General features: G+C 41.8%; 1 protein-coding gene across 9 annotated transcripts in view; it reads right to left on the bottom strand.

The window, feature by feature from the left end:
- The window catches only part of LOC139995443 (agrin), a 385320-nt gene that overhangs the window by 208133 nt on the left and 151994 nt on the right, over window positions 1–25193 (bottom strand). The gene's annotated exons all lie outside the window — the stretch shown is intronic.

Raw genomic sequence — 25193 nt, 5'->3', positions numbered from 1 at the left:
GTTATTCGGCACGAACGCGAAAACGCTTTCAGGCATATTAATTGCAGAGAAAACGATTCGCGTGATGTGTGAGAAGTCGGTGAAACGTAATGCATTTTTATCTTCATCGGCAGACACGATATTCGTTAATTGTTCTGCTAATTAAACGTTACTCGAGCATTTGTAAAATATTCTCAAGATATTCGAATATATCAACACGAATCTAAGATTTTTTCCGATTGAGATTTATAACACGAGTCCTCGTAACACTTCTCTTTTCCAGAAATAGGGAGTTTGAAAGGAGAGGACACGAATCCTCGGTTGATTCGACTGATCAGTCGAATCGAGAAATCAGTCCTTTTGAAATTCACTTACTACGAAAGAGCTTTCATATTTATGCCGATAGCATGATGAGCATCTTGTTTCATTCAAGCGTAATGGCGATTGACGTACTATAAATCTACGAGATAGAGAGCTGATGGGAGTAATGGATTTACGATATTCAGGTCAAGCTTCTCCTGTTCAACCGTGGAAAATATGCAGCTCGATATAAATTAAAGAATATAGCGGTGGTATCAACTCTTTAATACTTTATAACGCTATGTTACCTCAAAATTATAGTTGTATCGATATATTTAGCTTTTTAAATTCCACTTGATTTACTCCTCGTGTATTTCGTTACTGTATCATTGTATCAGTAACAAGCAATTTATTTACACGAATTAATCCCTTCTTTTCGAATAGCATTTACAAGCGAACAAAATATAAATTCAAACGTCACAATCTATCGTAGCTGCATTGTCGGTAGATAGGAACTTCATATCATTGTCCATTTAATTAAATTTGTTACGTCGGCCGACTCTCTACCTAAACGAGGCCACTCACCGCGGACAATATGACATCCAGATGTCTACACATCCTTATTGCGTACCCTCGATAGTCTTAAGGACCCACCATAAATCTTGGCATTTTCATAGTTAAAGTCCTTCAGGCCAAACAAGCATCTTTTATTTCGTCTCGAGTTCTTTACATTTATTGTTTACGACGGAAAGGCACGGGAAAGTTAGTTTTTCTCACGTATGATGCTTCCCACTAGCAACTTTCTATCGAGGGCGGCTAATACCCTTCCTGATCCACCAACCTTCTCATTATCCGATCAGAAGCAATGTCTACTGCCCTCACATTCCTAACCAAAATTGTCATGAACAAATCCGATGGTCCTGTGCGCTAGACATACCCATCACTAGCTTTCCTCCGACACAGCATCGTCACGAAACTTCACCTATTCTTCAACGTTAGAATAGTCAACATATGTTTGTCGGGTTTCTACCCTTACATCAATCACTTAATTAACTTGTACATACGAAACAGCGTAACTATCTTCTTTACAAAGTTGTTGGAATAAACATTAATTTATACGTGTTAATTCAGTGTATACTCAATTGAACCAGCCCTATTATTGTAACAGAAATGAGGGGATCGATCATTTCGTGGCGTCGATTATCGTAACGGGAATTTACGATTCCCGTTGATGTGATTTCTCGCGATCGCGTCTCTCCGCAAATGGTCGATTAAACAAAATTCTGTAGAAAAATTTCTACTATCGAGTTTGAAATCCCTGAATTATTCTTCTTCTTATGAACTACATCTGCGCATAAACGCGATCAAAAACTGCATGCTCCTCTGGGTGGAAAGCAAGGTCGACGAAGAAACGTCGTTTCCAGATCTCTGTCGGTAGTTTTAGTGATCTCCGTGGAACGCGTCTAACGAGTAACAACAAAATCACTTTACGTGCATAGGCGGGTACGCATGTAAATGCTGCATGGAAAGTTTTTCAGTTACGATACTGCAGCTTTGCCTGATGGAAGGGGCAGCTATAGGGGAATATGGTTGCAGAATAGAAGAATTCCACGGAGGATCTCACGAACGCGAATCTACGTAAATACACGGGATAACTGGGATGAGATGCATAATACGATTCAGTTCTACGTATAGCGCGTACATGTTTAGAACATACGCGATACCGACTGGCAAAAACTGCGCACGACTTCGAAGATACGGCTGCTACTTATCTTCTCGCAATTGACTCGAGGTCGGTTCTACGGTTTTTCTCTCTATTCGTATACACGCGGTATATAGTGTTTCACCTACATCTATGCGTCGAAAGAACCTTCAAACTTCTTCATTTCTTTTTTATTGTTCGTTTTTGCAAGTTTATATTTAAATACATTTTTTAATTTTAAATACAGATGAAGCGGTAGTTTTGGAAATATGAGATTTGACAATAACATATTGAATTTTAAAAACGTGTAACATCTCATCTGTTTCTGTTCTGTTCAATGTCCTTGTACGTCGATAATGCCAGTATATTTATTAACTAAAAAATTTATTGACCACGCTCCGTAACATGCAGCGAATAAACAATACGAGATGTATCGCGTATCCAGTAACTCGTGATTTATTCCTGGCACCATTTCGCAATGAAAATTTTTAAATTAGCACTCCAGAGGGTACTCAAATAAATTTGTACCATGCAAATAATTTGCGGAAATCGGGATGGAAATACAAATGCGGTGGAATGATCGGAAGATGGATCACGATGGACAGACACATAAATTCAATGTTATGTTTTCTTTCTTCTTTCATTCGACTTTAATTATTACGTTGACATGGATTATTGTATTGATTAAGCTTGATTTATTTACCGATAGAAATCTGACAGAAGAAATGAAAAATAAAAAGCAGCTAGTACTTTTTACAGGATTTTACATTTTTTCCATAAAGAATCGTGTATAAACATATTCTCGAATTTTGGTAATTACCAGCTATTTCTGGAATTATTGCGATATAAGCTATCGTAATTGCATAACTATAATTAAAGATCGTGACAGGATAAACGAACAGGTTCTGCCAATGTAGAGTAATGAACCAATGACAATAAATCAGTCATAATAATGTTCATAATTAACGAGCTACTACGCTCGAGATTGTACATCTCGAATAATCTTATTACGTTACGTATCAAAATATTGTATTATCGGTGAATATGTTATTCAAATGTTACGTGTCTAAATATTAAGGGCAGATATAAAATATAGTATTAATTTTAAAACATTATATATCAATGTACACACGAACCTAGATCTCGATATATTTAGTTGCATTTCTTTTAAAAGATGAAGAGAAAAAGTTAAGAGAAGGAACAAAGATTGACTTTAGCAATTTTTCAGAAATAAAATTAGAGAACCAAAATTACCGTTTCTCAAGCTATCCAATACAAAATATTTCCATCATCAATCCCTGGAAAAAGAACAGCTTGTGATCTAGTCTCGTCGATAGATCGTAGTCGTCCATCCAAGATTTATCGGTGTGTTACGTTGAAAATGGAGGATCATCGCGGGAACACCTTTATTCCGTTCGGCTGGTCCACTTATCGTTAGAAGGATCCTTTGTCACGCAGACTAAGGCGGGTACAGGATCCAAAAAGGCCAGGAGACACATAGACAGGGAGGAAAGAAAGGGAGGAAAATGCAAATTGAGGAGGCGGCGGATAGGGGTGGCTGTACTCCGGTCTCGTCGCGCGAAAGGAATGAAAAAGATCGTGTGGGGCAAGGTCGACATTTTTTACGGATAAATACCCTCCGTAAAAACTGGGATGAAAAAAGGAACGCGAAAACAGAGCCAGCGATACGTATCACGATTTGTATTACTTGAACCTCTCGAGACCGATGACACACATATTTATTAATATTATATAAATATATAATATTTAACGAAAGTAATTTAAAATAGCACGAAATATTTTTCAAGTATTTTGTTCTCTAGAAAATGTTAGTCATATATGTCCGCAATATGCGAACAAGAGCCGGGCCGTAGAGTTAGGCCGGGTTTACGATGACGGATCAAGACTTCGTAATTTTAATAGGATTTTTAAATTAACTAATTACCAATATGAATTACCCTAGTGCAATCGACACATCGTATACCTTGCCATTGAAGTCTGAGCTTTCGGCTGTTCGTATACTTTTCACGGTATTCACCTTCCCTCGTTCTATCGGTTCGGAAAGGCGTCGGTTTTCGGAAAAAGGTATTCGATTGGAAGGAAGAAAGCGACGCCTATGTTTCCGGCAACATACAAAAACGAGTGCAATGAGTCTCGCGAAGTATTGTCTTGCGAAGTATTGTCTCGCAGAGTATTGCCGTGAGAAGCGTGGTATGAGATTGATATGCGAAGAGTTGACGTTGAAGCGTATAATCAGTAAATCAGTGTGCCTCCGAATCCCCGCGATACACCCCTCATTCTGTCAACTGTATTTAGCTTTTATCGTTTCAAAGTAAAATACACTCGTTTTATCCTATTGTTTAATATACAAATTCGTAAATAAACGAAAACGACTGCGTTGTAATTTCAATACGATAAAGTAAAAGGTTTTACAGTAAACAATTCAAATATTACGAATATAAAATACACTTTTCCATCCTTTCTCTTTTTAGCCATCCTTGTTTTACCTTCATGACACTCGAGCAACTAGAAACTGTGTCACGTCCAGCAGAATTATTTGCACGCTGGAATATCAATTTCCAAAGTGCACCGCATTAAAATTAAATATAGCGGTGACGCCGATGTTTATGATTAGTAGGAAAATTATTTATTTGCAGGCTACAGTTCCAAGGTAATAACGTTGATTAAAAAAAGAGTTCGATCAATTATACGTGTGTGAAATGAATCTCTTCCGGTGTTGCTAAAAGCACCATTCGCACAATATCATAAATTATGTTACACGGGAACAATTTCAAAATAGAGAAACAATGACAGGTGTTGGAGTAATTGGCCATTGAAGTAAATTACCTAGGGTATTGAGCGAACGCGCTTGTGGAGGAGCGATATTCGAGGAAGGTCTGTTAAAAACTGGGAAAAGGGAAGAACGAGATTGAAAGAGGGCGTGGAAGATGAAGGTTACAAGAGAGATGACGGCGTAAACAGCACTCTGTATCGACGTCCGGCTCTTTTCTTTTCGCCTTTACCGTGTAACCCTCCTGAAGAGTTTAAGCTCACTTCGGTCTTCTTCTATGTTCCTAGAGACCTTTTTTTAAAAGGCTTTCAATCGTTCTGAATCTGCCATTTAACGCCACCCTTTTTTCCATCGAGTGTTAATTCTTCCAGGACGAATGGATTCGTGAAAGCATGCGATTGTTGCGACGCGAGAGGACCGATTTTATCAGGCACATGAAAGGGTTAATCGTTCGAAAATGGATATGAAAGTGAATTTACCAGTTTAACGAGTAAAGTTGAAGATCGCTTCTATATAACGTCCGACAATTTATAAATATCGTTTTAGAAATAAAGGCTACATTTTATTTCAAACGTGATATAGTTACTTATCATACTGACGAGGTGAAATTGAAAGATAAGGGATTAATTTATCCACAAAGGAACGTTTTACAAACATTGATTCTTAAAAGTTAATCAACTCTTTCGCTTCCTGTGCCGGAGCCAATACGGAACCGATGTAAAAGAACATTCAGCCTCGATCGAATAGTGTCTGTTTAACAACGGCAAGAGAATTGTATTATTCAGTGTTGCGCGAATGGCTGTCGTGTCTGGACCACAAAGAGGGTGGCGTTCCAGAAAGGTTTCCACAAAAGAGAAGAAATGTGTCCCCTGTCCGAAGGAATCCAGGCCGAAGGTCGAGAGAAAGAAGGACGACGCTCGTAAGGGTGGAAAACTGAAAAATAGTTGCCACCCGTTGCCATGGCCACTAAGTACTAGTCGCGACGACGCGGCCCACCGATACACCACCATCCATCCCTTCCTTTTTCGTATCTTTTTTCCATACCACTCGAATGGATGGGTTTTTATTATTTCTTCCCTAGCGATCATTGCTAGGAAGTACTTTGTCTACGCGCGAGTAGAATAAAAAAAAAAAAGAAGCGGAAGGAAAATGGAGAAAATATAGTCGATTCGAACGAGTTTGAATATTTTAACAGCGATAGGAGTTGACGTGCGTTTTGTATTTAACGATTTCGGTCGGATATTTTTGCGTCGCATTCGAAATTCAACGGATTTTACGCGGGTTTAATATTCTCAACCATTTTCCCCGTGTAATTCCGATGCTACGGATTACGATGTTAAATTTCCCCCTATTTTTGATTTCCTTCTTCTCCTGTATTTTTCTTTTTTTTTTTTATATTTTTTGCCATGGAAATGATTCAAAATACTGAACGCGTTTGAAAGCGTTACAATGAATATCGTTTTTCCATAAAAGAACTACCTCGGTAGCTTTTCTCTTTTGTAACACAATCGTTCGATTCGAAGTTATTTCTCTTTGTAATTTAAATTCCATTGTCCGAGTAAATAAATCTAAATTTACACGGTGCAGAACATATCTCGGAATAACAATTTCAAAAATGACAGCGAGGATACTCCATGCTCTCTTCATCAGATCTAATATTCATTTTTCGTTCGTCTTTTGTAATCGAGAAGAAAGTCTATAACGTATACATAAATGCGGTATGCATAAAATGTAACATGCGTTCAGCCAGCTGCGCACTGCTTTAATACGAATGGTGTCGCCATGAAAAATTGAACATCTTCGGCATCCATTGTTCCGTGACGTTGGGACGTAAGAAAGATTGGAAGTACGTTCAGTCGCACCTTTTCTCATGAAGTCAAATTTCAACGTTATTGCGAATAGCCGCAGCTGAACCTGAGTAGAGTGTAATTTGCAAAGTTGCATTTCTTAACAATGTACATTTATTACGCGCAGCAACGATGATTATCGAATAAATATTATTCTACGTATGATCCGACAATTATTCTAAAATCAGATTCGATGACGACCGAACGATTATTGATCGACACTCGCTCGACATTTCTATCTTTTTTCGCTTTTCCTAATTAAGACTCATAGTCGCGGTAGAGTCTCCATCGGTTTCCCTCCGGTCGATCGATATTTCATACGCGATGAGTGAATATCTCTCGTTCTTGAGGGGGTAAAACGGAGGAAGGCGAATACCACGAATTTCTCAACTTCGATTATTACATCGAGCACTCATTGCGCCTGGGAATTTTCCAGTGGGGTTCACCGCACTATTTTCTCTCGTTGCGTTGGAATGTTCGTTGCTCCAAAGGGAAAACGGAAGCTTGGAACGAATACGGCGGACCGAGGGGAGAGCTTCGAGCGGAGAAAGACAACCAGGCAAGTGGATAGACGGAAAAACGGACGAGAGATACGCGAACAAGGAGAGAGAAATAGGAGCGTAGTTAGGGTATGCGGTTGCTTGTTCATACTCTCCGATGTGCTTGTATTTCACGACCTCGTTAAGCTCGGCTGTTGAATTTTGCACTCGACGAGAAGATCGCAACAAATAACTTCATCGAGGCTGCGCGACCACCATTTTCCACGGCTACGATAATTTTCCAGAATGTCTGTTTCCCACTTGTTTACATATACGATCTCGTGGAAACGAGGCAGAGATTACAATCTGAACAGCGTTCTGTCAACAGCGACTAGACGACAAAAAGGATCGTCGTCGTATCGAGGGTAAACGGTAAAACGACGTCGAAGTCGTTGTTCGATTAATGCGCATAACAACGTGGGCGAGAGAGACACGTGAAATTGCGCGTGATGCACGGAACTGAAACGTTGTCGCGTTTCTTTATGGTCTCGTAAAAGGAAACGAAGTGGGACGGGACGATGTCGCAATGGGCGACAACAGTTGGAATTTAATTCTTATATAGTCGCGGCTGTGTAGCTGGAACGTTCGCTTTCACGAAGGTTGGCGTGTTACGTTCAAATTGGTATAAACTAAACGATTTTAAAGGCTCGGGGCGGTCTCGGAGGACGTTACAGACGAAGAAAATTCAAATGTAAAACAATATAATTATAATAACACGTTCTGAATGTCTTAAATTCTAGAAACATTTTATAATGTGATATGGCATTTTTGTATGCAAACAGAATCGATACACTGTCATATGTGTCATCGAATAAAAAGCTTTTCAATGAAGGTATTCGTAAATGTTTTAACGAAACCTAAACTACGATGTTTACGCGCATACACTGTTGAAGTGGTCATCACTTCTAAGAAAACTCTACATCTGGTCTTTAGTTTTCTCAAGCACTGAAGCCATCGACAGATAGACAAAAGACTGCGTCGAAGGCAAACCATAAACGGTAGATCGGCGACGTTGGCTTCAGGGTTTTCAGTCATAGGGTAACACTGTTAGCGTCTGGATCAGCTCAATTATATTCCGATTTGTATTTACACTTCAATATTTTTAAAATACATATTTTCTACCTTACAATTTATCCACGCGTTCCTTTGTATTCACATACACCTAATAACCTCAACAAATACAAATATGTCGAATGGAACAAATTCTTAGAAAAAGTTTTGAATATCAGTATCCTTGGAGCGACGTTCAATTTCAAAACTTAGCACGATTTGTAAAACGAGTGGGAACGCTGGAACGAATGGAAAAAACGAGATCGAGCAACGACCGTAAAAGTCGCCGGCTAATCTATTCCGGCGTGGAAGTTTACGGTATCGCAAATTTGCAGCGGATCGAGCCGACACACGAGCGGATCCATTTTGTCGGCAGGATCATATTCGCCGTTGAAATAAATCACGGGCCGCGAGGCCATTCTTAGATGCACGCAATTGGCTGTCTGCAGGCGTTGCCAAAGTGTAATAAATAGCAGCGCCGCGCCGTATGGAAATGAGACGGATATTAAGTTATGACCGATCGTTTGTCTTATCGTCCTGGTAAAATTAAACCTCGGAAACTTGAAGTTCGAAGGCGGCAGAGCGAACGCGAAACCGGATACAAATACACGTGGAGAAAAATATTGCGACTCCCTTCGTTTCTGTCGTCTTACGTGAAATGCAAAATTGGTTAATGCGTTACGTGACGATCGCGGTCAACATTTTTCCTCGCGAGTCGAACATACGAAACTTTTGGCAGATTTTTTAAACTTCATTCGTCTTCAGTTTACCTAATTTAGTTTGTTTTGATATTTACACAAAGCTCTAAGATGCATATGAAAGATTGAAGTAACTAAAAGATTGTATTAAATTTGATATTCAAACATTCGAGTCACGAAAAAAGAAAAACCGTTTCATTGACCACGAACTGTCTATAATTCGCAAAAGCATCCTGTTCGCCATTTTTCACCGTAGATCGATGTAACGTTACCGCGAGAAACGATACGAGTCATTGTCACTTTCAAACGAGTAACCCTCGCAGGCGAAAACATTTAGATAAAAAATTGCAGAGAGAGAGAGAGAGAGAGAATAGTGTTTTATCCTTTTTCCAAGGCTAGGCGCCATCATGCACGATATATGGTCTGGAGAACGGATGGGTATCTTGTCGCGAATAAGGGCAAGGAAGATGTATTTTCTCAAAAATTATTCCCAGCTTCGTCTCTTCTCGTTCTTTCGCGCGCCGTTTCTCCTCGTGCTTCTTTTCACCCCTTGCTGTACTTCTTCTGGCCGTTGGTTTTGGTGGTCGACACTCCAGCCAGTTCTTCGCCAAAAAGACGATCCGGTCGCGAGTCTTCCGCCGTTCCCTTTTATCCAGGCCGATAAATCCTCACAACGGCGAGCCGGTAGGCAAGAAGAAAATTTTCACAGCCAAGCCATCGGATCAACGGATCTACGTGCACGTTGGCTAAAATGATATTTCAATCCTGCCGGAGAACTTCAACCCTCGACCCACCCTCCTCTAAGCCCGTTAATACCGCGGATGATTGATACTAATAGAAACGCGCTTCGTCGGAGTCCTTAAACAAACGAAACGCAAACGCTGCTCCTGGTGGTAAGTCGCAACAAACGAGCGAGGGGGAGAAAGTAGATTCGAGGAAAGAGTGTAGGACATTCAACTTTGACCCGGTCTCCTAGCGGGATCTTGTTTGAAGAACATAAATTAGCGACGAAAGTATAAGGGAAATGAATGTATCATTTATTAATACCGACTGATAAGTAGAAGAGAGACAAATGGAAACGAAATATTATAAAGGTAACGAATGAATTTGAGATTAGCTACATTTCATTTTCGTATCTCGGCCCAAATTAAAAATTTATTTCATTTGCAAATAACAATGAATATTAATATTAATTGCAGCTCCAGATAAAATAATTTCCTTCCAAACAATTAGAATCGCCATATCTTTTCGATCAGCCTAACGTATAAAAAAAGAATCGCTCGTTGAATTCAACTTCCAGAACTACTTAATATCGGCGTAATAACGTCAGAATATCGGTCGTTCTATCACCCTCTATCTCTAATACACGCTTTTTCTAGGAGATAGCTCCCCGACTAGCTCCGATCGAGGAAACCTAGAGATGGTAAGCGAGATTTTGGAAAGACCACAGACTTCCTTAATCCCACGCGCCGTTGATCGGCTAGATTATTCGGCCTCGCCCCTTCTCCTACACTTCCACGGCTCTATCGCATGGACAGAAGCTCTCCGCTCCCCTGGAACGGTTAAGGCTCCTCTTCGACCGCACGGACCAACGTTTCCGCGGCTGATTTAGAGCGACTAATCTTGGGGTTAGGAGCATCCCCGGCGCTTCTCTACTTCGGACACAAGTAGAGACACGCGGTACGAGCCATTGAGGGGTGGAAGCCGAAGGGAATAAAACGAGCGTGGCTTATGCGGCGTGGCCATTGGAGCAACAACGAGAGACACGGGTGGAGTGGCGAGGGTGGCTCGAATAGCTGACCGTCGTCCGAGCGTTTCGAATCAATTCTTGCCTCCAGGCTTCTCGTATACGCTGCACGTAGGGATGCTGTGGCTCCATTTTCCAATAATATGTCCGCTTCGCTGGCTGAGACTGGACTTTAATCTTGTCAGTCTTGAACGATGATGTAAAACCACGTGATACCGCGTAAAACTACGCACGACCATGCTGGTCCGAAGGAGAAAGGGGCTGAGGGAAAGGGGGATGAAGATAAAACGCGGGAAAAATGGATGGGGTAAAGTGGGATAATCTGGACGAGGGAAACGTTACGGTAGAATGAGGGTGTTCCATTGAAACGACAACGATGGGACTCTTCTTTTGTGCCACAGGCTCTCCACGCAACCGAAAATGGCTGTTAAGTGGGAGGGAAGCTGGAAATTATCGACGTAATATTGGAAACCAATAAGGACACAGATGACAATTGCCCGAAATGACTGTTATTAGATATACGTTAGGCAGTACGTGGACGGCAATGGCTGGTTAAATGCGAATTTTCGTCGGCGCTAGCCACACGTGTTGGATTCGATAAAACGGCGTGATCCGCGAGTTATACTCCACCTCGATGGTACATTAAAATCTCTAACGACGCTCTGCGGGATGAGAGGATATGCGATATGTATGCGGGGATATGATTTCCTCGTTTGAATGAAAGATCGATTTCTGAGGATGTTGGTTTCGGTTACCAAACATATGTGGAATGATAATTTGATACCTTGTTATTGATTTGTTAGGAAATACATGGTTACAATAGCGTCATTTGTTTATCGGGTTTTCCAATATCAGTTCGTAGACTTTAAACTCTATTTCTTCTTCTTCAGGTAACCAATCTTTTATTCCATCTCTTATTTCTTCAATATGCCATATATCATCCCTTGCCAAAAGTTTATCGTGTGGTTTGTGCCGGCAAAACGTATCTACCTAATCTCGCATCACGTGATTCCACACTATCCATCATTGTATCGGAACTGTTATACGATGACTACAACCACTATTTTATTTCTTGTGAGTATAGTTCCACTCTTTCCACCCAAGAAGAAAGATTTCTCTCGAACAAAAGAATATTTAAATTCCCTCGAAAACATAAGGCCTCGAGACCACTGTCTTCCAGCTTCTAGCATCTTATGAAAGCTTACCACAACCATAGAGCGGAAGAGCACAACAAATAGCTGTTCTGAACTTCAAATATTCTCGTTATATGCCGTAGTCCGTAACGAAGTATTTGCGGCTGCAATACCAAGACGCGAGTATTATCGTTGGCTGGCCGTAAGATTACAACAACGGTTGGCATTTGCACTGGTTAAATATAATAACAGCAGGGATTCTTAGTTATAACAAAGAAAAAGGAAGGGTGAAAAAGAAGGAAGAAAGCGATGGAGAAAATGCAATTAAACGACATCCAGTTTTCGCGGACCTTTTTCTATGGATGACACTTTATTAAAATAGGGGAAAGGAAAAAACGATAGGAAAAGGAAGAGAGACAGGATAATAAAGAACTGGGATAGGGAGGTTGGTCAAAATGGAAAAAGAGAGAAACGACAATGGCGAGGAAAGGGCAGAGGAATTGTAAACATAGAGAACAGAAGGTGATAAAGATAGGATTGAGAGAGAGGCAATGACGAAGAAGAGAAGAGATATTAAATTGGTAAGATATTAAAGTATGTTCCGCAGGAACGAGGCGAGAATCCTGCTTGACCTCCCTCCATTCTTCGCACGCTGCATGCCATCAGTTTATTAAAATTTGCGAAATCAGAAACAATGAAGAGGCGAGGCATGTTGCGATCATCCTATTGATCGAGACGTTGAATTAAAATTCGGTAATAATATAAAGGTAATAATGTAAAGAACGTCTCGTGTGAATGCCTCTACGAAAGATGTAATTCGTTAGTGATTCGCTGATACGTTGAAGCGCGCCTGTTAATTTTTGCTTAGAAAGCTTTCGTGAACGAAAAACTGCCGTTTGTCAAAACGGAACAAGAATAGTTTGACAATTGCAAATTTTGTTCATTTTAATTCATTAATTTAGTAACACGCCGTATTCATTCGTTTATTAGCAAATTGGTCTGTTGAAACTGAACTGTAGCGTGCTTCGTTACACGTTCCTTTCTATAACTTTTGTCAGCAAAATTTTAAACTCCCTTTACAGAAATTATAATATACAATACCATGTCAACTATGTATAAAGTGACAACACCATTACCTTTCATTGCGGTCCCTATTCCAATTAATGTTTCACATAATGTGCCTCTCGTTCCCCACATTACCAAGCTTTTTCCCTTATCCCTCTTCCATACATAATTATTAGCAAACAAAACTTTGTATTACTACGAGACCATAGAACCTTACAACCAGGAATAATAAAAATTTCCCAGAGAGAACTTCAAAGCGAAAATTTACAAATCCCTACTTTCTTTCTTGTAGCAGGTTTCCTCAATTAGCAAATTCGTCCCCCTTTCGAAAAAACGCAAAAGAGCAGGTGCGTCGAATGTTTCACGAAGTACCGTGTGGTCGAAGAGTTGACGATGCGAAGAGGCGAAAAGGCGAAGAAAAAGTGTAGAGAGCGAGATACAGGAACGCGCAGGCCACAGGAAAGAACCAAGTTCTCAAGTAGTAACGGGCAAGCTGCGGTCAGACGCAGCTGCGGGACGAAACGAGACACTGGAAGACCGCATTGTTCCAACGGAAACAAAAGGATCAGGCTCATGGCCAGACGATTATTCGCCGTTTAGCGGGGCGAGCAGCGAAAAAAGGGTGGCAAGGGACACTCGACCAGCATGAAAAAGAAAACCACCAAGGAGAACAAAGCAAACGAGACCGGGCAACGGAACAAAGGGCGTTAAACGAAAAACCGAGTCGTTCGTGGGTGAAGAAAATAGCCGAAGGAAACGAGCAACGAAAACTATTAACGTGGTAAGAGTCGAGCGAATTAATTAATAATACATTGGACGGTGACGTTCTGTTTAATAATATAGAAAATCGATGCGGCACGACTGATATTTGTCCTACAAAATTTATTCCGCCTCCAATATCGAAGACGAGGTGGACTGAGGAATTTCGTAATTTAATGTTATTCTTCTATTAATTAATCGTCTCGAGGATATTAAAAACGGAATTCCGCGCAAGAGAAAAAGAAGTTTGTCGAAATTTCCGTTCCAGACACCGTGATCGCGTTGAAACGGCCGGAGTCAATAAATGCGGAAGAACGTCCTGGTTTTTTCTAACGTTTTGTAGTCGCACCTGCTACAAAAGGTATCTGGATACGTTGAACGACGGCACGGCAGCTTCTTTTGTGAAGATTCTGCGACAAAGTTCAGCCTTGGCGTAGTGCCATTGCGTCTCCTTTGCCCGCCTTTGTACAATCGAACGCTTGTCGGAATAATGTTCCTGTGACCCTTCGCTTCGTCTCACTGTCCCCATTCTCCAGCTACGTACGATTTACAACGCGTTGAAAAAGTTAACAGTAAATGAAGTTCTTTTTAGTCCCGAAGGGAACTTGGAAATTAGACCGAGAAGAAGCGACAGAGATCAGCAGATTACAGAAACTCGCTCGAGGAAATCGTAAAAATATCCTGACTTGTTGATTGCACAGCTGCAGGTTGTTCAAACATAGTTAAAATTCTTTTAGACAAATCTACAGTTAGTCAAGAAGTATTCCACTCGATCTAAATTAACTAAAAATTTACCTCCTACTTCCTTTACCTCTTTATCGTCATTTTACTTTCCATGAATATATGTACGAGTATACGCCAACTTTTCGAGCTTCTACGTTTCAAGTTTCCGCGTTAACCGCTACAAATCTGCTACGTTAGTTCGCCGAAACGCGAAACCGTATCACGGCGAATCCGTAACCGTCAACCCCGACCAATTGCGATTTACATGAATCCAACGGAGATGGAAGGTTGCTAAACACACTGACAAGTCGAAACGACCACGTCGTCCGTTCATTAGGTGAATTACGATCGCAAACGAGACGAGTTACGTTCCTCCGCGGTTCCGCGTCAAAATTCCGTTATCTGCTTGTGTTGGGCCCTGGTTATCGTTTCGAAGCTAACAACGGTGCCGGTAAATGGCGCGATAGGACGCGTAAAACTCAGCTGTTGAAATACCTACACACTCTCGAGCAGGCCACGCTACGATCCAAAAGCCAGTGGTCGTTTACACTCAACCCTCTTCCGGTTTCAACCCCGCAACTGGATGTGCACGGATCGCGGACCTGAGAACCCCTGGCTTTATTATATTTAGCGAGTGCAAACAGTCGTTGCTGCAATCTACGAAGCCAGCGTAGTAGAGCAAGCAGGTAATGCTACTTCCAAAGTGACTCTATTATTGCAGTCGAATATATTATACAAACATGGCTGCCGTCGGTTAAACCCCCTTACCACCTAGCCTCACCTTTCCTCTCGTCCCGTCTCCGGTGTTTCTCCCATGCCGCGACGCGGCTCCTCTCACCCTTCCGTGCACCACCCTCCTCCCACGGCTTTATGCATTAGTGATGAAGTGCTTCCTAACCTGAAATTGTCTTTCTCAGCGGGACAAGCGCCGGCACGCCCGCCGGTCTACGTGGAACGAGCGGCGTTCCTCGTCGGATCTCTTCTCTTTCTTGGCTATTTTCAGCCGCTCGCCGAGAATTATTCAACGAGATGTTTTAATATTCAGCCACGCTCGAAGCTGACTTTTACAACGGCAACCCCGTTCCCTCTTCGCACCGCGGGAACGCGCCGGAATTGTGCGCGATTAGTTTCCACGATAAGGGTGGGATACGGGGAGGGACATTACCGATGTTCTTGATAACGTAAGCAGTTGCTATTGCGAATTTTATTAGACACGAGGCTAGTGTGATTAAGTTTTAATCAAGCTTTCGAAATGATATAAATACTTGGCAATAGTAACTGTGTTGTTTAAGGATGTAACTGTGGTGTTCAAAGCCTTGTATTATTTTTCTAACTTCTTTGCAATCATCTTGTCACACCATACGTATCTATATCGTAATCTCGATTTATTCGTCCGTTTAGCAAATTAATCGATATATCAATTATTTAAAATTATTTCATCGAGTAGATAGCACATTCGCACCGTTACAAAATCACTCGAACCTTTCTACGCTTTCAGACTCTTAGCTACTCGATTCACAAGCTAGCACTTTCCACTAATGCCTAGAATATCCCCTTATTCCTAATGCTTTTTCCCTGTACCTTGTTATACCTCGTAACTTCAAACCGAAAGGCGTTTATGAACCGATTATACAGCCAACTAAATCTACCTTGCAAAAACAACAACTTAAAAGAAAGGAAATAACAGGTTGATCGCAACTGCTACTAGAAATAATCCGATGCTTTGTCCACTCTTGACTATAAATAAATATCTTTGAAAAATCGTTCCAAACACGGCAAGTATATTTCTCTGGATAAATCTGGAGTCTCGGAGTGCCTCGACGGCGCAATAATATTTCGCCGGAAAGAATGAACGAAATAATCGAGCAATCGCGAGCAGAAGCGAGTGGAAATCTATCAAGAAGCGGAAAGGAAGTTATTATTTTTAATATCGGAAGTCGAAACGACGAATGAGACAGGAGAACGGTGAGGATTCGTCGTAAAATGATATTACTGGAAAAGAAACGAGCCGGATCGTTTCGCATTAGGGCGAAATTAATTTCAGAAAAAGAAAACAGCTGGTATTGATTCATTTGAATATCCTAGCGGACGGCCGAGCACAGACCCAGTGTAGAGGTTGGGCTTCGATATCTGCCGGATATTGATAATACCCTTCCAAACGAATAATTTTATTTCTGTCTGGCAGAATATATTAGTTCTTTCGGGCTTGTGCGGTTCCGCAACTTATAAGCCCTCTTGTGTTTGAGCTACCTATTCTGGTTTCTCCTTTCAAACACGCCCGACCGCGCTCTTATCGTAAAGAAAGTTTTACGAGGCATGCACTGTAAAAATGTTTTGTATTAAATTTTATGCACACACGTGTCTTCTACGCAAACATATTGCTTCCCACTGCCACTGTTCCACCTCTTCCTCTACCATTTTTTCTTTGTTCATCCACTCCCTGTCTTAGGAAGATCGTCAATACCATGGTAAACTCACGATACGAAGTTAGTGTTCCGCTTGCCGTCGTCCCACACCGAAGCTACTGCTACAAAATTGAGCCAGGCGATCGATCTTATTGAATAATTCCGACTTCATCCTGCGGGAAACTTATCTGCCACTGATGGCAAGTAACCATACCTATAAATTATTTCTCCTGTGTTAATTATTAATGTAGATAATTTTCGTTGTTTGCATAGAACACGTCTGTTAATAATCGAGAAGTAGTTTGATGGTGATAATACGACGTCGGCACATAAACGGACGAAAAACATAAATTCGTATGAAAAGCGCGATTCAACGAACGTGAAATGCCAATTTAAATTCTAAATTAATTAAAATTAATGAGTAACGAAGTAAAAAGAAGAACAAATCAAATTTCAATGCGATTTCATAATTAATAATCACGAATAATAAACCTGTTAGTAAACTTCGTTAATAAATACTATTAGGAAAATATAAAAAATTCTATGTTATAAAATCACAAATATATAAAATTCATAGTTTATTTCTTGTTAAATCAAATAGTAACCGATTAGTCCGTTCTATATCTTCGCTGTAAAATGCAGCAAAATTTTTAGAATTTGCAAGCTTGGACGCTACGATCGGTTCATTCGATCGATGAAAACGAGAATTTATCATTCGAAGCAATAACGGCTTCGCACGATCCGCTTCGATTTCAACTAACCGGTCCCGGATTCGAGACGGCAATTTATGTCGATGTACTTTTATCAGCTGCTCGATCTAGCGGGCCCAAAAGGATTAATGTTCCAGATACGAGGAAGCTCGATTCCAATCGGTGAAAGCAGCGTAGCTGGGGGGTTTTCAGAGTCGGTAATGTCTCGACGATATCATATACTTGCGCAAAGTATGCTATCGCAAAGCGGCGTGTATAATGAATACAGAATGATCCTGTTGGCAGCGTTAATTACTCCTTACGCGCTAGTTAACAGTTAAAGGTGGGAAAGGAATCAAAGGGGCAGGGAAGAGGGTACAAAGGGTTTCCCAAGAGCGAAACGCAAACGTACGAGAGCTCAACCGTGCAATACGATTTTCGGTGGTACGTTCTCGTTGCTTTCCATATTCGTACGAAACTGTATAATAAGGTCATCTTGAAAATTTAAACAGACTCGCGTTGAACAGATTGGAATCATAATATAAATAGGAAAAATCTAAAATATTTGCTTTTTTCCTTTCTTCTTCTATCTTTACTTGCGTCGTTTTTTTTCCTTTTTTTTTTTTGCGCTGGCGTATAAAACGAACAGCAGCAGCGCCGTGATGAAAAATTCCGTTTTCGAGCTCGAAAATAGCGCTGTCGGTTAATCCGTGTCAAGACTCGCGGATTGTCAATTTTAATGGCATGCGAGAGATGCTCGCACAGGGTTAGCAATTTTCAGAATTCCATTTGAGTTTGTAAATTTTCGCTCACGCCTCGTCTAGAACGAGATTTTCAGCAAAAAATTATCTCTTTCAGCTGAATAAAACGGATTAATAAAGTACAGCGAATATAATGAAAATGAAAGATTGCCGAAGATCACGGGATATCAGCTAGACGGGTGACTGCCGACGAATTAAAAGGAGCGCGGACGAAACTCAATATCGACTTTGGCTCTATTCGGTTATTTTACATCGTGAACAATATCTGAAATCGAAGTCTAAAAGACAAAAAGGAAATATGATCTGACCCGAACTCACGGACGATATATTAATTGATTGGAATTGTGGTCGAAGTACAGCAATATAGATGGTAAAAGCAGGTCAAATAATTAATGAAAGAAAACCAACATTTACTAAATTGAAACACCCCGACCAAATTTATTGTAAACACACTGATTTGTAACCGGCCTGATTACTCCGCGGAACCAATAATTAATCATAACTGAATTTTCGAAATTACTTTCGATCAACCATCCGATCTAATAAAATAAAAATACTGACACAACGATATCGGTCAAAGTGCGACGACAAAATTACAAGAAATCAAATAAAACGTCACTCTCTTGATCGGTAAAACTGTAATTATTAACTGTTAAAGGTAAGGTGCCAGTGAAAATTGGATGAAACCTTACGACGCGATCCAACCAAGCAGATATCGAATAATTTTGAACACGATGTTCATCCGATGGTTTCATTCGTTGTCGCGACGTTTACGCGCCGAAATATAATCGAGATTTTTTCCTCACCACCGGCTGGGAAATTTTTCCTCGGGGAAAACGCGATTTCCCTTTCAAATGACCGCGCCAGTTCTACGCCGGCTGCCGACTCGCGTATTATTTGGCCACGTGAATGGATGAAAATTGCCAAAAATAGCCGGAAACGGATGTACAGGCGTGGCTCTGGCCGATGAACATCGTGGAGGAATAGAGAAAAAGGAAGAGAGGCAGAGAATGAACGGACAGGCGAGCGCAATAATTCCATTATGGCATTTTCGAAGGCATTGCCATCGCAAATTATAGCAGCCATTCAATTCTAGGATGTGTACGCTACCACACTGCGTTCTTTCCAACGTGCCGACGATATCGAGTAATTGTCATGCATCGCGTTCTACTAAATGCCTATATCAGCCAGCTACGTTAAAGATGAATCGTTCATATCAAGGTTCACTTCTAGATCTAATACTTTACGCTCGAATTCTCGTCCGGTTATAGCAGTTTTTATTTAAAAATTAATAGCGTATGAAACCTTGTTCAAGAAAATTTAATTTCGCTAATACCAACGATGTTATATTTATTTTTTAATCGACATCATCTCAAGTATATGTCTTATTCGGGCATTAGAAAGACACAAATAATTACTAGTATCTTGAAAATTCTCACGCAAATACACGCACAACAATTTTCAATACTTTCTGTTACGCGGTATATTTCTTTGCGTATATTCACGTAGCGGTATTCAGCGCTACGTCCTTTTAATTTTTATTTAGATTCATACCACGTCGACGCGCCATATTAATTATTCGCTGAAGATTCGACGGCGGCAATATTTCAACGGAATGTCTATTTGGTAGGAAACGCCGCTGCGTTCCAATAAGCGAATATTAATTTCGAAAAAGAAGAGGGTGGACGAGGAGGCTACCTCAAACGGAACGCAGTCGCAGGAAACGAGCAAGTTGAGGAATAAATCGTGTCCGTTTGGGAGGTCGTATGTTCACGTATAATGATACCTGATCTACGTTGGTACTCGACAGACCGACCGGGACGAGGTGAAAACTTTTTAAATAATTACAGGGAACCGCGTCTCAGGGTTGGACCGGAAAAGGTTGCGGGGCTAGGGGTTACAATTGAGTCGGCTAGTACGGTGGTGGCGTCGCCACCATCTCCACTCCTTTACCAACCTCCTCCGACTCCTCCTCCACGAGGCCATGAACTCTCCACACTCTAGGCTGCGGGCATTAATGGGAAAAGTTTGCTTTTATCTTTTAAACGCCCGGCAACACTACTAATTTCTAACTTCAAGCGTTACTTGTACCTACTCCGACGATTTCGAGTAGGTAGACCAATGGGGGCAAAGCGGCAGAATCTACTACCTCGTAATGTCGCGTTCACTATTTCCCTGGCAGATAGAGAATCGTCGTAATTTGTTTTCTCCTCGAGAGATATAAAGAAGGTGGGAAGAAGATATCCGTGTGGGCGCCATGTCCCTTCTAATTGTCGTTTTCTCTTTTGAACTCATTCTCTTCGGAACGGCTCTATCTAACTAGAATCGGACCTACTCGTTATTAAGCTTCGCGACAGGGATTGGATTCGTAGGTGTGACTTCCTGGGTGTTCCAGAGATTGTCCGCTTGCGCGAGCAAGTTGCTTTGTAATGGCTCGGTTTATTCAATTTTAAAGAAGGAAATGTTGAAGATTTTGATTAAAACGCCGCGGTTGATCGCTCGCGATTAACTAGACCGCTTGATGATTTTAATCAGAAAGATTGCGCGCTGTAGGAAAGCAGAATTTATTACACCCATTCCTTGTATTATGGCATGAAAGTTTTGAAATGTAATATTAGAGTTAAATATCAATTATTATAAAAGCGAAGGTTGTTAATTAACTTGTCTACATGGCAATAGGTTAAGGTTTATTCTTAGAATACCTGCAGGCTCGTTCTGTCACGACTGATATATTACAAAGATAAAAGAAAAAATTCTGATCATGCGATTTTTTCGCATGAATGCAAATTTCCTCTGTTCCTTTACTTAAGAGTCCTTTAATTAAATTTGCATAGTACTAGTTCCCAATAATACACAACGCATAATCGAGATAAATATGTATCGCGTTATTCATTATACAATACCGCAGAGTCAACGAAGATAAATATACCGTTTGTGCATTTATGCGAAATTTAAGGACTATATACAGTGTTTCCAATTTTTCGGAATGAACTGTACGAACATAAAATTTTGATACCAACAAGCAAACAACAAATTATCATCGGGCAGGATCGCGACGATTGCCGGCAATTACTCAGACCAATAGAGAAATCCGGGTCATCTGGAGACTCCTTCGTCCTCGATTCGCTTACTCGCGTAAGCGGCGCGTGAAAGTTAACGAGTGGCGGCCACACGGCTTGATTTATAATCGTCATCATCCAGGACGATCTTGACGATAACAAGGGAAGCCGAGGCTCGACGTTAAGTCCTTAAGTCTGAGCCTGGCCGGCTTAAAAGTGTCACGGTTCGTTGCACCGTTAGGATTCCTATCCTAGCGCCTGCAGGAAAGGAGGAAGAAATGAAACGATCGAAGAAGACGGCCACGATTTCCGTGAGACGCTATTAAGCTGATTTCACGTCGCATTTAAAATAAGCCGTGAGAACTGCCACGAAGGAGCAACGCCACTCGCGGCAATTACGCGAAGATCGTTGCCCGCTATACGGCCGGGCTGCGCGTTAATTAATCCTCCCTTATAAGACGGCTCGGAAAGGGGAAAAGACGGACAGATGGGCCGAAGAGAGAGAAGAAAAGGGGACAGGAGGAAAGAGATGGTTAGGACACGAGGGCGAGAGAAAAGAGGCGAGAGAAAAGAGGCGAGAAAATGTAAGGGATGATCCGTTGAAGACAAGCACGGATTTCCTCGCGATTATTGGTCTCTTTACGAATGATTAATTAACACGAATTGCCACAGGCAGAGCGACATCGTATCGTCCTTTCCGCGGAAGTCACCCTCCTTGTGGAGATGTATATTGGACGTAGCTTAAAGAAAGATCTCCAACGAGGAATTAAAAATGAAATGAAAATGGAATTATTGGTGAGAAGGGTTTGTCAAGCGGCGAATATTACTGAGAGATGAGTTCGAGTTGAAGAGGTGGATGAACGACTTCGTGAAGTGGTCGGCGAGGAAATTTGTCCTTAATTACGCTTTATCGATGGATCATCCGTGATTAGTGGATCAAATTTGCTTTAGCCGATGTACCGGACATTATTTAAATGCACAAGGAGTTTTTAAAAACGTTGCTATATTTGCCGCCTGTCATAGCGTGTATGCGTGTACTTATTTGTATATTTACTCAATAAGTAAGTGGATATTAAAACGTCTACTCATTTCGGAATGTATTCGATACAAACGTTCAAAGGACCTCCGCTGCTACGTTGGCATAGTTGTTAAAGCAAGTAGAACGTGATTACTCGCTCGAGCAAACCGTTTTGTGTCAAAACTCCTGTTTAATTGTCACGACCATTAAGTTCCGGAAGACACTTCCAGACTAATCTGTCTTACGACTCGTACGAACGGATGCCGGAATTTAATGAAAGACGCTTAACTCCATGCTAGGGAGTGGAGCAAAAGCAAGTCGTAAAAGTTGCAACGGGCCGAAGAAAGTAGGCGAATGTGGTCGTGTTGAAAAGAAGGTGTAGTCGTTCCCCGGTGCAACGCGAAAAACTCTCGAAATTCGTTCGAACTTTTCTGATCCGAGGTAACGAGGCATCCTTCGTTAGTGCAGCAATTACATAGCCCGAGTGGCATTGGCTCGCGAGAAATGAAGTTGACAAAGAAGATTGTGGAAAACTAGGATGGTATTGTCCCTTTGTTTCCTAATTTTTCAAAAACATTCTCTCCTAACGAGAGTTTACTTTAATTGCGTTCGCAAAAGTCGCGTCGTTCGCAAACGTCGAATGGGTCTTTCAGTTTATGACACAACTGTGACGACTCGCGTCACTTTTGACAAAATCCTTCTGAGGGAAGATCGAATGAGAAAAGAAAGGAAGAGATCGGTTAACCGTGTAGTTACGAAAGATACCGGCGCGACGATAAATCCGTGTCCGAGGAGAACCACGATGCAATTTCGCTGATACGTATCTTTGCCATAATACAGCGGTATAAAGTGTAATTAGGCTGCTCCCTGGTTCGTCCTACAACATTGTTAATCCGAGTGGAAGGCGCCACGATTGGTCGGCCGTTTCGTGTCGCGGTGAGTCGCCGGATAAAGCTGTCCAGAAGTAGTTTAAGCCGACCCCGGACGTAACAACATCTGGACCCATTAAGGCCGAGATAGAGGCCGTTACGGGGTAACAAGCTCTCGCACCCTGGCCTGGTTGCTTACCTCACCCTCAGCTTGTAACGATAATCGGTGATGCCGGTTGGCTGAATTAATATCCGATTTATATACGTGCTTTTTGCCTGCTGTTACAGTTTTTGGTATCGTTACATTATTGTTACTAAAGGCATTCTATCTATCGTTTGTGATTCATATAATTCAAGTTTTCAAGATAGTTTTATCGCGTGACCTTTCATACTCTCCATTCATTCTTACGTGTAACTCGCATTCTTCGACGTATTCTCGCGGCAGCACGTAAATCCAAGGAAGAAGAAGGGCGACTCGTGGGACTGGCGACTCGTAGGATCAGGCTTAACGTGTATTAACATACGTAAGACTAGGACGGTCCTTATTATAAAGTCTAATACGGAAAGCGAAGCGGCGCGTGCCGCGACTCGTGAAACCGACTTACGCCACGGGGCTCGTGCCGCTTCGAAATTATTCCTCGAACTCGACTCGAATGAAATATGCCGCCTCGAGACGTTCTCCCCGCTATGCTAAGGAGAAGACCGCCATTCAAGGTCTTGTTCTCTGGTAAACAGGCCCGGCGAACCTCTGTACGGCCTCCATTATTGCAAACGTTCCCGGAATTCCGTTCAAGGTAATTCTCGACTGTCGCGAAAGTAACCGTGATTCTGAATTCAATATCGTCGCGCGATGAATTTCATTACGGCATACCTGCACCGTCTCATCGTGTCCTTCTTTCTCTTCCTCTTTCTCTTTCTCGTTCACAACCAAAATAAAGCAACCTTCCTTCCTGCAGTTTCATTTCACCACCATAAAGTCGCGGAGGCGAAACCACGTCTTCGTATCCTCTTTAAAAGATCCAGCTGGTACACGCAATATACACGGGCACAGGAGCCGGCAAATACAGCGCGGTTGAGTACACAACGACCGAACGAAACAAGTGCCTTTGCCCTTCCGCGTCGCTACCAGAGAACAGTTCATCATTGAACGAGTATACAGACTTGATTTAAGCTGCACGCTTCGCTCACATGGAAAAATGATACTTTCCTAGAGCATCATAACGCTACGTGAAAATTCGATAGGATACGAAGGGATGTTCCTGTGTTCTTGCTATTCGACTCGCAATTCGAATGGTTTCAATTAATTTCCTCGTACCAGGGAACTCGTCAAGATTCAACGTGAAGAGATCTCCTCGACTCGACTGAAAATCTGCTAAGCCGTGGCAACTGCACCGAGAGAATTGTCCGCTACGGTGGCTAACACAGTCGCGCGGTAGCTGGCGTATAAATCTTGGCGCGTTCGTATTCGAATTGTAGTTTTCGGTCTGGCTTGGTAAGTAGGATCGAGGGGGATGAATTCGTGGCTAGAACGAGGAACAAGGAACAGAGGAATAGAACGGTCGTTTACCAGAGGATGGAGTTAAACTCTGCAAAAAACGAAGATTAACCTTTTGTCTACGGTCCGGCACGGTGTTCCTTTGTCCGAGTTGAGCACTCTGTCGCGACACCCTGTTTCTGTCTCTGCTATAGTCTACCGTTCTCCGTCCTATGGAAGCGTATTCGTGGCAGACTAGCCAGTGCTCTTCCCCCTTCGTCCTTTCGATTCTAGCTTCCTCCCCTTGACAACCCTTTCGCATACCTCGGCATCGCTACCGTTATCCGCTTTCGCGAGAGCAGGTTCGTGTCCAGCCACTGGTCGGAGCGCTTGCAACCCTCCGCGCTTTCGTTCTATCCGCCTTCTCGGTTAGAAAGTTAAATCCTACGGTTCTGTAAAAGCCGCCTTCTCTTTGCCTCGCTGACACTGGCCCTTTCCTCTAGCTTTTCCCTACACGCAGATTGCGCTCAGAGACACGTGCAAAGCCTTGAAATATTCTGAACGATCCACCGTGAAACACGCCCA

The sequence above is a fragment of the Bombus fervidus genome, chromosome 16 (genome assembly GCF_041682495.2).
Source record: "Bombus fervidus isolate BK054 chromosome 16, iyBomFerv1, whole genome shotgun sequence".
Taxonomy (NCBI): Eukaryota; Metazoa; Arthropoda; class Insecta; order Hymenoptera; family Apidae; genus Bombus; species Bombus fervidus.
Note: the sequence above shows the minus strand (reverse complement) of the source record. Positions and strands in the feature narration are given on the sequence as shown.